Source organism: Primulina eburnea, unplaced genomic scaffold (genome assembly GCF_022965805.1).
Source record: "Primulina eburnea isolate SZY01 unplaced genomic scaffold, ASM2296580v1 ctg574_ERROPOS1476974+, whole genome shotgun sequence".
NCBI lineage: Eukaryota > Viridiplantae > Streptophyta > Magnoliopsida > Lamiales > Gesneriaceae > Primulina > Primulina eburnea.
The window spans coordinates 83,346-97,251 of NW_027331360.1; positions in this window are offsets into that span (position 1 = coordinate 83,346).

Here is a 13,906-nt window from a genome sequence, read left to right on the forward strand (position 1 = left end):
CGGTCCACTGGGCCTGTAATGGGTCGTTACAATAAAAGGCTTGGGTCGATCGGGGCAGTGGGCCGTATGGGCGGTCCACTGGGCCTGTAATGGGTCGTTACAATAAAAGGCGCCTTTTATTGTAACAACCCATTACAGGCCCAGTGGACCGCCCATACGGCCCACTGCCCCAATCGACCCAAGGCTATCCCGATCTTGTGACTTGGCCCGTAGGCCGAGTGGGCTTGCCCACCCTGTGGTGTCACTCACGGGATTTCCATAGGCGTCGTATGGGTTACTCATAGGACTCTCCACACCAGGTTGGTGGAGTGATACCTCCCCAAGTCTCGAACCCATGACCACCTGGCTCAAGTACATTGTTCAAAGAGACTTGGTACCAATTGAGCTACTAGCTCAATTGGTACCAAGTCTCTTTGAACAGTAGCTCAATTGGTACCAAGTCTCTTTGAACAATGTACTTGAGCCAGGTGGTCATGGGTTCGAGACTTGGGGAGGTATCACTCCACCAACCTGGTGTGGAGAGTCCAATGAGTAACCCATACGACGCCTATGGAAAGCCCGTGAGTGACACCACAGGGTGGGCAAGCCCACTCGGCCTACGGGCCAAGTCACAAGATCGGGATAGCCTTGGGTCGATTGGGGCAGTGGGCCGTATGGGCGGTCCACTGGGCCTGTAATGGGTCGTTACAGGGAAACTCAAGTCAAACCTAACTCGAGTTGTGCAATCCCGAATCAAAATTTATTTATACCTTTGTCTTCCCGGTCTGACGAAGACGAAGTCTCGTATTCTGATCTGTCCATATCCAGTCTGGCAATGACAATCATATAAATACAACATCAATATATAACTCGAATCAAAACCTGTTCTGATCAATACTCAAATCAGTATATAATCTGATCTATATCTGAACAAGGTACAATCTAATTCATATCAACGATATCACGTTACAATCGAAATCATTACTGAGTCTCATCTATCTAATCAACTGATGTTTCGACGTCATAACAATACAATCTGAATACCCCGTCATTCTGAACACCACAGATATAATACCACGAGTCATAATCGGTATTAATACAATTTATAATCTCAACGATAACACAAATATGATATCGAATCTCAGTCAAATCGACTCTGAAAATTATAACAATTACATAACCAGTCTGTTCTTCAGTCTGACTTCAATTATACAGTGTCTACGGTAACAGAAACACCATATATGAATCATATTCAATTCTGACAATATCCTGAATTCAAATCTTGTCTAAACGTAACAAAACTTACGTCCAGTTGTAGTCTGCGTTGATAGGAACACAGTACTGAAGTCGGATTCAAAATCGAACGGACGGATTTCTCGATTCTTTATCCTCGTTTCTGAAGAATTTTTCGAAGTATACATATATATATATATATATATATACATATACGATGCATGCAAGAAGGCAAGTGTCTCGTCTCGCCTATTCCTTGTCTCGCGCTCGAGCGGTAAGAAAGTACCGCTCGGGCGCGACACTTTCTGTTCGGTGCGTGGCTCTTTATTCCATTGGCGCTCGAGCGGTAAATCTTTACCGCTCGGGCGCCAGCCTTTCTGTCCGAATTCTTGTGATGCCTTGGCGCTCGGGCGGTGCTTTTCTACCGCTCGGGTGCCACATATTCTGCCCGAAATCTTGGCTCACAATGCAACAACGCCCGGCTTCTCCTTTCACGTTTTATTTGGCTCCTGTGATATTTACTAATCACAATTCTGACCATTTAATCGTCATCTGATTACAGTAATTAAATCTCGGGCCTTACATTTCTCCCCCTCTTAGATCTGAGTTCGTCCTCGAACTCGTAAATAATCGATTCAGACATATTAGCAGAAATGTATAACAGAGTTTAAATCAACTCTCATCTCACTGAATCCATTCTGAAATCTCGTTCTTGTATCAACTTCTGATTTCAAATTTGGAATAAGACTTCATGAAGTATATTATCATAATACTTCTCAAATTAACTCTGACAAAGTCAATCTGGCCATGTTGGTTATACAACATCCGTATAAACCACTCCATAGTCTATAATAATTCAATACAGCCAACTATCATCAAATCTGTTGCTCTCGATCTAAGACATATTCAATCCTCGACTTCAAATACCAATCATCATCATCCGATGTTGGTTATAACATATGTTCATTCTGAACTATCTTCATTTTCTTTCGAATTTTCTTCAAAAGAACTAGAAATCTGTAGTATTCACTGTATACTGTCCTGACTGAAACTATCTCATTACCTATCTGGTAGGCTGATAGGTATTATCATGCAGTGATAATAAGTCATATCTCTTAGTGCTAACATCCAGCACTCTATAATTCTACCAAGATCTTCCAACATCTGGATAACATATACCCTGACTGTCTGTCAATATGCGAATAATCTGCAAAATAACTTATGGTATGATCTGCCATAATTGTGAACTTAATCAAAATCACAATTTGATATAGTCTACTTCTACATTCTAGTCACTCTGACTATGTTCTGACATCAATTTGTGTCATTTAGTTCTGTTTGTACATCATCTTGTATAAACTAATAGATATAGATTGAACAATCTGTCAATCATAATCATATTATATCACAATCTGGAACATATTGGGATAATCTCATTACGAAATTCATCGAAATATACTCCCCATGTCGAATCAGAAATATACTAAGTCTGTAATAAATCTTCTGATTTCTATCTTTCTGTCTTTTCTGTTAGCGATTCAGACATGTCAGTACAATTTCTGCCAACATTTCTGTACAAATTCTATCCAGACTGATCTAATCTGTCTATATCAAAACTGTCTGTTCGAATATCAAACATTCTCAGTCACAAACATGACAACTGAAGTCACAACAGCGCATTTCTGACCCTATCTGTAATTTCAGATTCAAATTATTCTATATAAACAAATCAGTTAATAATAAAAATTAAAGAAGAAATACCTACCTGGTATTCGGCTCTGCCTATCAATATCAATTCTGTTATACAATACTGAAACATTCTGATATCACAAGCTAGTCAATTCATACAAAACACAAAATCACATATCTGTTTCTCTGACCGATACTCTGCTCTGATTATCGAAATACTGTTCTGACCACTCTGATCACGTTTCTGAACTGCTTAAATTCTCGAATTCATTTTTGATACAAGCTGAACTGTATGTACTCTCAATGGTTCATAAAATCTGTATCAATACTGATTCAGAATAACAATAATCTATACTAATCTAGTAAATCTATATAGGATTGTAAATTCTAACAATACTATCAATTCTGTCAGATCAATCAGATCTTCATGCCATTCTGATCAACTGCTATATATCATCTGCAAATATAATATGCTCCCCAAGCAATACGATCTGTATAAAATACTGATCTAGAAGCAATAATTCTCAAGCAGTTCAAAACACAATCATATCAGATAATCTGTCAATTCATATAATATCAATCTCTGACAATTCTGACATTCCTGACCTTCTGATCTTTCTGATATCGGTATCTGATCAGTCACTGATCACCATATCAACTGTCTCAAAATCAATTAGTATACTAACATCAGATATCATCTATTCTGAATACAATCTGTTTCAACAAAGTACATATCTGAACAATTTCTGTATACAAGAATCATAATTATCAGAATATTTAATATGATCTTTCAAATATTCTTTCAATTCATTTTGTATCATTCTGTATAGTCAATACCATTCTGTACTAAATCTACTATACAAACAATACCTGATCTCCATTCAATTCTGAACTTTATCTTTATGATATAACACCATTCTGAAATCTTATCTAGGCAAACATCAGTCAACTTGTATAATACTGACCAATCTGTCAATACTAAACTCGATTTCAGTGGATCTACTGAATACATAAGGATGCAATCTGCTCCTTTCTGTACTAATCGAGTCATATACAATACAGATATCAAAGGAATTCTAAATCTAGAATCCTTATCGTGGTATCTCCACTGATTAGTTATCTTTGGTCTGAATCTTACCATTTCTGGAAAAATTCTACAATATGTCTGTACTTGTTCAGCATATTCATATCAATAATGCAATCAAATCCTAAAACACAAGTACATCAGAATCTAACTCGATCTCATTCTTATCTTCCTGTAGTATATAATATGTCACAGAAATCTCTAATATCAACATTTTTCAACAAGCTAGGAAATCAATACTACAGTACAACCAACCCAACAGATATAGCATATCTCCATGCAACTCAGTCAAAGATATTCTTAACAAATGCATTAGTATATATCAATACATATGCAATAGAATCATAAATAATAGTACATGTTACTATATCTGGGTCTGTTCCACAATCAGTGTCATTAGATGATTCTGTTCCTTAAAATCTTCGGGAATCTCTTTGAGGACAAACTCTCGCAAAGTGTCCCGACTGTTTACAGACATTGCATCTACTAAGTACTCCTTGGCAGTGTTCTGTGGAATGTCTTCCTCCGCAAGTTCTGCAGTATACTCCAGTATAACTCGGACTGGAAAAACTGGAGCTAGATGAACTACTCTGTCCACCTCTTAACTTCTTAATCTGTTTCTTTTCGTTCTTCAATGGTTCTTTCTTTTTACCACTGTTGCTGCCAATCTCAACTCTGGAAGGCAGTTGTTGTGGATTCGATGCTGGAAGATCATACGATGCTCCCTGTTGTCCTATCAGAACCGTTTCTGCTCTTTTGGCTCTGTTCAATGTATCAGCAAAACTACTCGATTGCTTCACATTCACCAATGTACGTATCTCAGGATTCAATCCCTGAATAAACTGGCTAGATGTCGCATCATCATTCCTAGCCACAAGAGGGGTAAAATGTACTAAGGTGAATAACTGTGCCAAATACTCATCAATACTCATCTGACCCTGTCTCAAGTTAGTAAACTCTGCACTTCTGTCCTGTCTGTATGATGTAGGGAAGAATCTTTGATAAAATTCAAATTTAAAGATCTTCCACGATATTACTGAACAACTCTGTTCTAAAGCTCCTTTGGTTAGTAACCACCATCTTCTTGCAGTCTCTTGCAATTGGTTCACAATCAGGTTAACTCTACACTCATCTGTGAGACCAAGAAATTCAAATACCATTTCTGTCTCCTCAAGCCAATTCTCACAATCTGCTGGTGTCTCAGTTCCCTTCAGAATCGGCGGTTGAAACGACTGAAACCTCTTCATCTGTGTTTCTATCTGATTCTCTGATATATCTATCTGTTCAGTCGAAGTACTGCCCTTTTCTGAAATTCTTCGAGGCGGTATATCTGAATATCACACAGATTATTACACAAGCTATACAATCTGTCTCAGCCCTCCTCTGATCATATACCTCTGATCGAGAATCGGTTCTGATTTAGGCTTAGCACTTACATGCTTCAATCAACTCAGATACAAACAACATGTAATAAGGAAAGCAGTACATCATGCTAGCACACATAATGTCAATCAACATTAAATAAATCTCATGCTAGCAATCACATGCAAGAAAAGACAAATCAATCTACCCCGCTCATTCTCTGCTATCTCAGTCTAAAGGATCTATCGCTCTGATACCACCTGTTGTGGGGACCCGGACGCTAATCATCTTCTTAATCATCTTTGGGGTTTAATTATCAGTTAAGATAAACAGGGTCTAAAAATTTTCTTTTAAAATGCGGAAGGTAATGGAATCAATCTATTATACAAACTAGTATAATAATACAAATCTTGTATAACATGCCTCTAATTTAAAATTAGGTTCAACTACTACATTCAAGTAATAAAACCTATCTACATCCAAGTCCGTGATCACCACTCTAATCTCGATCTCTCCTCATCTTCTGGACCCTGATCCTGCCCCACATGTTGTCATGCACACATACAAAACAAGACAACAGCCGGATAACTCCGGTGAGATATAAATATCCCAGTATAAACAATGTATTAAATGCAATCATATAAAACATATATAAAAGCATAAACAAACATCAAAACATGTATCTAATCTGACTACATGAATCAATGACTCGTGATCTAATCCTATCTTATCTCAAATCTAGGGATCCCAATCTAATTTAGACTTTGGTATGTTGTATCGAATGTGTCTGAGATAGACGTCGATCTACATCTGAAGCTCTTCGATACACCGTAAGTCTAGAGTCTTATCGGTTCTGAGAAAGACTCGGCGGTTCTGCCCTAGCTAGGCTGTCTGCCCTAGACTCGGACTCTGACTCTATTCTAAGTTAATCCATTAACATATCAATCTGATAATCTGCAAATATCTATGCAATAAAATAAAGTATGTGATTTAGGGAAACTCAAGTCAAACCTAACTCGAGTTGTGCAATCCCGGATCAACATTTATTTATACCTTTGTCTTCCCGGTCTGACGAAGACGAAGTCTCGTATTCTGATCTGTCCATACCCAGTCTGTCAATGACAATCATATAAATACAACATCAGTATATAACTCGAATCAAAACCTGTTCTGATCAACACTCAAATCAGTATATAATCTGATCTATATCTGAACAAGGTACAATCTAATTCATATCAATGATATCACGTTACAATCGAAATCATTACTGAATCTCATCAATCTAATCAACTGATGTTTCGACGGCATAACAATACAATCTGAATACCCCGTCATTCTGAACACCACAGATATAATACCACGAGTCATAATCGGTATTAATACAATTTATAATCTCAACGATAACACAAATATGATATCGAATCTCAGTCAAATCGACTCTGAAAATCATAACAATTACATAACCAGTCTGTTCTTCAGTCTGACTTCAATTATACAGTGTCTACGGTAGCAGAAACACCATATATGAATCATATTCAATACTGACAATATCCTAAATTCAAATCTTGTCTAAACGTAACAAAACTTACGTCCAGTTGTAGTCTGCGTTGATAGGGACACAGTACTGAAGTCGGATTCAAAATCGAACGGACGGATTTCTCACAAAAGGCGTAAGGATATTTCACTCTTTTTCAGAAACCTTTCTCGATTCTTTATCCTCGTTTCTGAAGAATTTTTCGAAGTATACATATATATATATATACATATACGGTGCATGCAAGAAGGCAATTGTCTCGTCTCGCCTATTCCACGTCTCGCGCTCGAGCAGTAAGAAAGTACCGCTCGGGCGCGACACTTTCTGTTCGGTGCGTGACTCTTTATTCCATTGGCGCTCGAGCGGTAAATCTTTACCGCTCGGGCGCCAGCCTTTCTGTCCGAATTCTTGTGATGCCTTGGCGCTCGGGCGGTGCTTTTCTACCGCTCGGGCGCCACATATTCTGCCCGAAATCTTGGCTCACAATGCAACAACGCCCGGCTTCTCCTTTCACGTTTTATTTGGCTCCTGTGATATTTACTAATCACAATTCTGACCATTTAATCGTCATCTGATTACAGTAATTAAATCTCGGGCCTTACACGTGCAGTGATTGATTGCGTTGCTAAGACGGTGTCATTTGCAGATGATAGCAATAGGGAAGGTATGCTCGCCAGTGCAGGTACTTCGCTGGTCCTTCCTTTTATTTCTTTTGTTGAAGCTGAGAAGTTGATGTGTAGAGGCTGTGATGTATTTCTAGCTTCTATTGTGGATGTGGATAGAATGATTAAGTTGAATATTGATGATATCGATGTTGTGAGGGAGTTTGCTGATGTGTTTGAGGATGATGTGCCGGGTTTGCCGCCGGACAGGGATGTTGAGTTTGTGATTGATCTAGCTCCAGGTACGGTTCCTATTTCTAAGGCTCCATATAGGATGGCTCCTACCGAGATGAAGGAGTTGAAGACGCAGTTGCAGGATCTTTTAGACAAGGGTTTTTTTCGACCGAGTTCTTCGCCTTGGGGAGCTCCGATTCTGTTTGTCAAGAAGAAAGATGGGTCGTTGCGGCTGTGTATCGACTATAGGGAGCTCAACAAAGTGACTGTCAAGAACAAATATCCGTTGCCACGGATTGACGATCTATTTGACCAACTTCAGGTTGACACTGTATTTTCGAAGATTGATCTTCGGTCTGGCTACTATCAATTGAAGGTTAGGGAGTATGATATCCCTAAGACAGCGTTCCGGACCAGGTACGGTCATTATGAGTTTTTTGTGATGTCTTTTGGTCTGACCAATGCTCTTTTGGTCTTCATGGATCTGATGAACCGTGTGTTCAAACCGTTTTTGGATAGCTTCGTCATTGTCTTCATCGATGACATTTTGATCTATTCCAAGACCAGAGAGCTTCATGCAGAGCATCTTAGGGTGGTTCTTCAGTTGTTGAGAGAGAGGAGGCTGTTTGCTAAGTTGAAGAAGTGTGAGTTCTGGTTGGAGCAGATTTCTTTTCTAGGCCATGTTGTTTCGAAGGATGGCATAGCTGTTGATCCAGCGAAGATTGAGGCGATTCAGAAGTGGCCTATTCCTACCACTGTATCTGAGGTACGCAGTTTTCTTGGTTTGGCGGGTTATTATCGTCGTTTCATCTCAGATTTTTCTAAGATTGCCCTGCCGTTAACCAATCTGACGAGGAAGACTGTGAAGTTCGAGTGGTCCAATGATTGCCAAAGTTCATTCCAAGAGTTGAAGGATAAGTTGACGACATCTCCTGTTCTTTCACTGCCCAGTGGTTCAGAGGATTTTGTTGTGTACACCGATGCGTCGAAGAAGGGTCTTGGTGCAGTTGTGATGCAGCGAGGTAAGGTTATCGCCTACGCTTCTCGCCAGTTGAAAGACTATGAGAAGAATTATCCGACGCATGATTTGGAGCTAGCAGCTGTGGTTTTCGCCTTGAAAATCTGGAGACATTATTTATATGGCGAAAAGTGTGAGATTTTCACAGACCACAAGAGTTTGAAGTATCTATTTTCCCAGAAGGAGCTCAACATGCGGCAGAGGAGGTGGTTAGAGCTTGTCAAAGATTATGATGTGGCGATCAGTTACCACCCAGGGAAGGCGAATGTTGTAGCGGATGCTTTGAGCCGTAAGTCGAGTTCTTCCCTGAGTTCGATGATTCAGAAGCCATTGTTGATGGATTTGCAGAGAGAGGAGATTTCTTTGGTAGTCCTTGGAACCATTGCTCGCTTTTCAGCATTGGTCATTCGGGCTACATTGACGGACAAGATCCGTAGAGAGCAGACTGTTGATGTTCAGTTGACAGAGTTGAGAGCCAGAGCAGAGGAGAGAGGTAACTTAGAGTTTGGATTGAATGGAGACAGTTTGGTGACTTTCAGAGGTCGTATTTGTGTTCCCGCTGGTGATGATATTCGGCGAGACGTCTTGACTGAGGCTCATACCGCGCCATATTCGATACATCCAGGTAGCACTAATATGTATTAGGATCTTCGTAGACTCTTCTGGTGGCCAGGTATGAAGAAAGATATTGCCATGTTCATTTCTCAGTGCCTAACTTGACAGCAGGTGAAGATTGAGCACCAGAGACCTGCTGGGACATTGCTTTCCTTGCCGATTCCTCAGTGGAAATGGGAACATATTACGATGGACTTCGTGACTGGTCTTCCCAGGACGCAGAAAGGTTTTAACTCTATTTGGGTTATTGTTTATCGATTGACCAAGTCAGCGCATTTTCTCCCACTCAAGACGACGTATTCCATGAACCAGTATGCCGAGGATTATATAGCAGAGATTGTTAGACTTCACGGTGTCCCTGTGTCGATTGTGTCTGATCGTGACCCTAGATTTACCTCAGAGTTTTGGAAGAGTTTGCACAGAGCTATGGGTTCACGGTTAGCGTTCAGTATAGCATATCACCCTCAGAGCGACGGTCAATCAGAGAGAGTTATTCAGATTCGAGAGGATATGCTCAGAGCTTGTACTGTTGATTATTCTGGTAGCTGGGATTCTAAATTGCCTCTTGTTGAGTTAACGTACAACAACAGTTACCAGGCGACGATTGGGATGGCACCGTATGAGGTACTTTATGGCAGGAAGTGTAGATCTCCCTTGTATTGGGATAAGGTTGGTGAGAGGAAGATGTTGGGTCCAGAGTTGGTCCAACAGACTGCTGATGTTGTCCCTGTTATTCGCGAGAGGATGAAGACAGCGCAGTCGAGACAGAAAAGCTATGCGGATGTGCGCCGTAGGCCGTTGCAGTTTGAGGTTGGCGACCATGTGTTTTTGAAGATTGCACCTCTCAAGGGTGTGATGCGATTTGGCAAGAAGGGTAAGTTGAGTCCGAGATTCATTGGCCCCTTTGAGATCTTGGACAGAGTTGGTGATCGAGCCTACAGGTTAGCCCTACCGCCAGATCTTGACAGAGTTCACAATGTTTTTCACGTATCGATGCTCAGGAAGTATATTGCGAATCCTTCCCATGTTCTTCACCACGAGCCATTGGACTTGACGCCGAATTTGACGTACCAAGAGATTCCGGTTCAGATTCTGGACCGCAAAGTTAAAGTTTTGAGGAACAAAGAGATCGGCATCGTTAAAGTTCTTTGGAGGAACCATTTGATCGAAGAGGCCACGTGGGAACCAGAGGATGAGATGAGAGAGAAGTATCCTGAGTTGTTCGTGCAGTGACGTCAACTTCGAGGACGAAATTCCTCTAAGGAGGGGAGATTGTAATAGCCGAGCCTGGTGAACGGTACGGTTTAAGTTTTCGTATGTTATGGATTTATTGATTAAGTTTAAGTTTAGTTGTGATGTTAAGAGTTGTGATTATGGGCCATAGTATTGTTGGTTATTATTGTCTTGAGGTGTGGTTGATATTGTTAGTTGATTGTAGTTGCGTCGTTTCAGTGTTTCAGATCGATTTTGGTTGCCTTAGATTTTGTCTTGGCCGTGACCAGACAGCACCCGCGCTAAGTGTAAGGACCGCACCCGCGGTCGTAATTCTTGGATTTTGGTGTTTTTCCCCGTAGCGACACCGCACCCGCGGTATAGAGGACACCGCACCCGCGGTGATTGCAGGACCGCACCCGTGGTCGTTGATTTCCAAAAATTGGTGGAGTGTCGTGAGCTTACCGCACCCGCGGTACAAGGAGTAGCGCACCCGCGGTCGCGCATGTTCGGGATTTTTAAGTGCTTTTTGGGGTGGTTGACTTCACTTTACTCATTTCCTTCATCTTCTTTCGACATTTCTCTCCTTAAACTAGGGTTTTCCTCATTTCTTTCACTTCCTATCTTTGATTCAAGCTTTTAGTTGGTGATTGGAGTTGAGATTGAAGTTCTTCTTGGTTCTAAGAAGCTAAGGTAAGCTTTTGGTTCAATTATTTCTTGGTTTTGGAGAAGAGATGATGTGGGTTTGTTTTATGAGTTGGTTTAATGGATTATTTGACTTGGGTTCTTGGATATTGAGTTGATGATGGTTCTATTTATGGAATATTGTTGTAGGTGGTGTACCAAGGAGTTAGATTCAAGGTTTCTAGTAGTTGTAAGTGGAATTTCTTCCCTTGTGCTCACATGATATTATATGTACTGTGTTTCAAAGGTTTTATTGTGTTATTCCCTTCATTTGATTCACTATTATGTATTGATACCTTTATTGTATATTGTGGAGGCAATTGATGTCTCAACTATGAGAAGGGAATACAAAAGAGAAAGAATATCAAAGTGTTTGATTAAATGTCCCAAAAAAAGAGTTTAAATGTTTTATGGATTGATAGATACATAGTCAGAGATTGCATGCAATTAGTTGATCAACGACCATAGGCTTATATCCCTCAGAGTTGTCGATTTATATCGATGGGATACGAGCACCATAGACAGAGTTACTATTGATATCAATCCACCATAGTAAAGAGAAATACCATCTCATTGTTATGCTATTGCTATGATATTCATGTTTCAGAGTTGATGGTATTTAATGTTTTCAAAGCCATGTTTTACAGAGTATACTATGTATCATTGCTATGTAAGAGTTCCACTTGCTGAGATTTATACTCATTTCAGTTATTTCATGTGATGCAGATAAGAGCGACGGACCATGACGTTGATTGTGGCCCGGAGTCATATGAATACGAAGTTGGAAGGAAGATGTAATTTTGCTAGCATTTTTGGAACATGATCATAGGAATGATATTTTGTATTTTTGTTATATCATTTGAATGATCATGTATTTACCTTTAAACATTTTATGGTATTGTATTTTGAAACTCCTTCCATTTGAAAGAAAATTTTAAATTCCGCTGCTATTTTATTGTAAACGGGTCGAGGTGTCACATCAATGTTTGATTCGGGAAGAATAACTCGAATCAGATTCGGTTTGAGTTTCCCAAAACCACATACTTGTTTTAATTGTACTGTATATTGATTTATATATTAGTACTGAGATAGGAGAGTCATTGGCAGATATGCCAAGTTTCTAGATGTTCGGTGGTATCGAGGCATAGGAAAAGATTGACTCCGATTGTAGACATTTGATACGGATAGGGCCGAAGTCTAGGAATAAGACATACCGCCACCCCGATTGGGAGAGTAGGTGGGAGACTTGTTACGTCTTATTCACACCGGGATCCCTAGATTTAGATACGAATCGAGTCAAAGATATGAGTTTGAATTATATGAATTACGTTTCATAGACTATGGGACGAATTGCTATTGACTATTTGCATGATTGTTTTATCTGTCTTCACTAATGTGTCACAATTACCGATTCTTGTATTATGATTTTGTATTTAATTGCATGACATGCATGTATACAAGTTTTATACTGGGATTTATTCTCACCGGAGTTTTCGGCTGTTGTTGTGTCTGTATGTGTGCATGACAACAGGGGGGATAGGATCAGGGTTCATGTAGTGACCCGTTCCAGAATCACCTACTAATCAAAAACTAAGCATGCAATTAACCTAATTAACAATAATCAGAGATAACAGCGGAAATAGTCAACAAAATAATGGTTATACAACCCAATCGAAGTCTAGAATAACTCAAAATAAAATACCCAAAACAACCATATCGAATCAAAACAATACCGATAAACTAAACCAACCAGCTACTCAACGTCCTCCTCCTGCTCCTCCTGAGCTGTCCAACCTGAGGCCTGCCCCGTGGGAATGGGGTGTCCAAGAATAAACAAAACCGAGGACGTGAGCGATAAGAACGCCCAGTACAAAAGTATGAGTATACAGACCTATATGAAATGCACATGCTATGATCATGATACCGGGGTAGTCAAGAAACAGGAGTCACAAAAGGATCTCAACAATGCTCAGTCTAGAGGCGCCAAGTGGATAGTGCCGCGCGGTACACCTCTGGGTCACTGCGTCCACTACAAGACAGACGTGGACCTAAAATGTCCCGGACCACCGAAGCCCTCCCGACCCGTCGGCCACTGTGTACTCTCGGTGTCCATGCGTCCACAAGACAGGGCTGAGCGGCCCCAAGATATAGCTTATCTCGAAAGAGATACAGCTCAACAGTAAAGGCTATCTCAAAGGAGAATACGGCTCAACATGAAATGCAACGTGCAGTAATAAACGTGACATAATAGCATGCGTCATATGACATATAACAATGCAGCAAATAATCATGCAACACATATATGAATGTATACTCAACCAGGATATCTCGGATAGTACTTTCGTACCTCTATCACAGCAAGCCTAGCCTTACGCAGCACCGCTAATCAGGTCTAGCACAAGCCTACGCATCAAAAGCATACTCAATCAATACTACCATGCTCAACTAGCAAAACCAGTACTCCCTAGTACTACCAAAGGTTTAGGGTTTACCTTCGTCCGTCGACAGCCCTTTGATGTCGATTGCCTTGAAACTCAGGCGCCGCTACGCTACTACTCCTGGCAGCTCTTGGCTATCGCTCGACCAACAACTAACCCTAGAAACCTTCCAAACTCTCCAAAATGAGAGAAAACTCAAGAAATTGGCAAGTCAAAAATGAG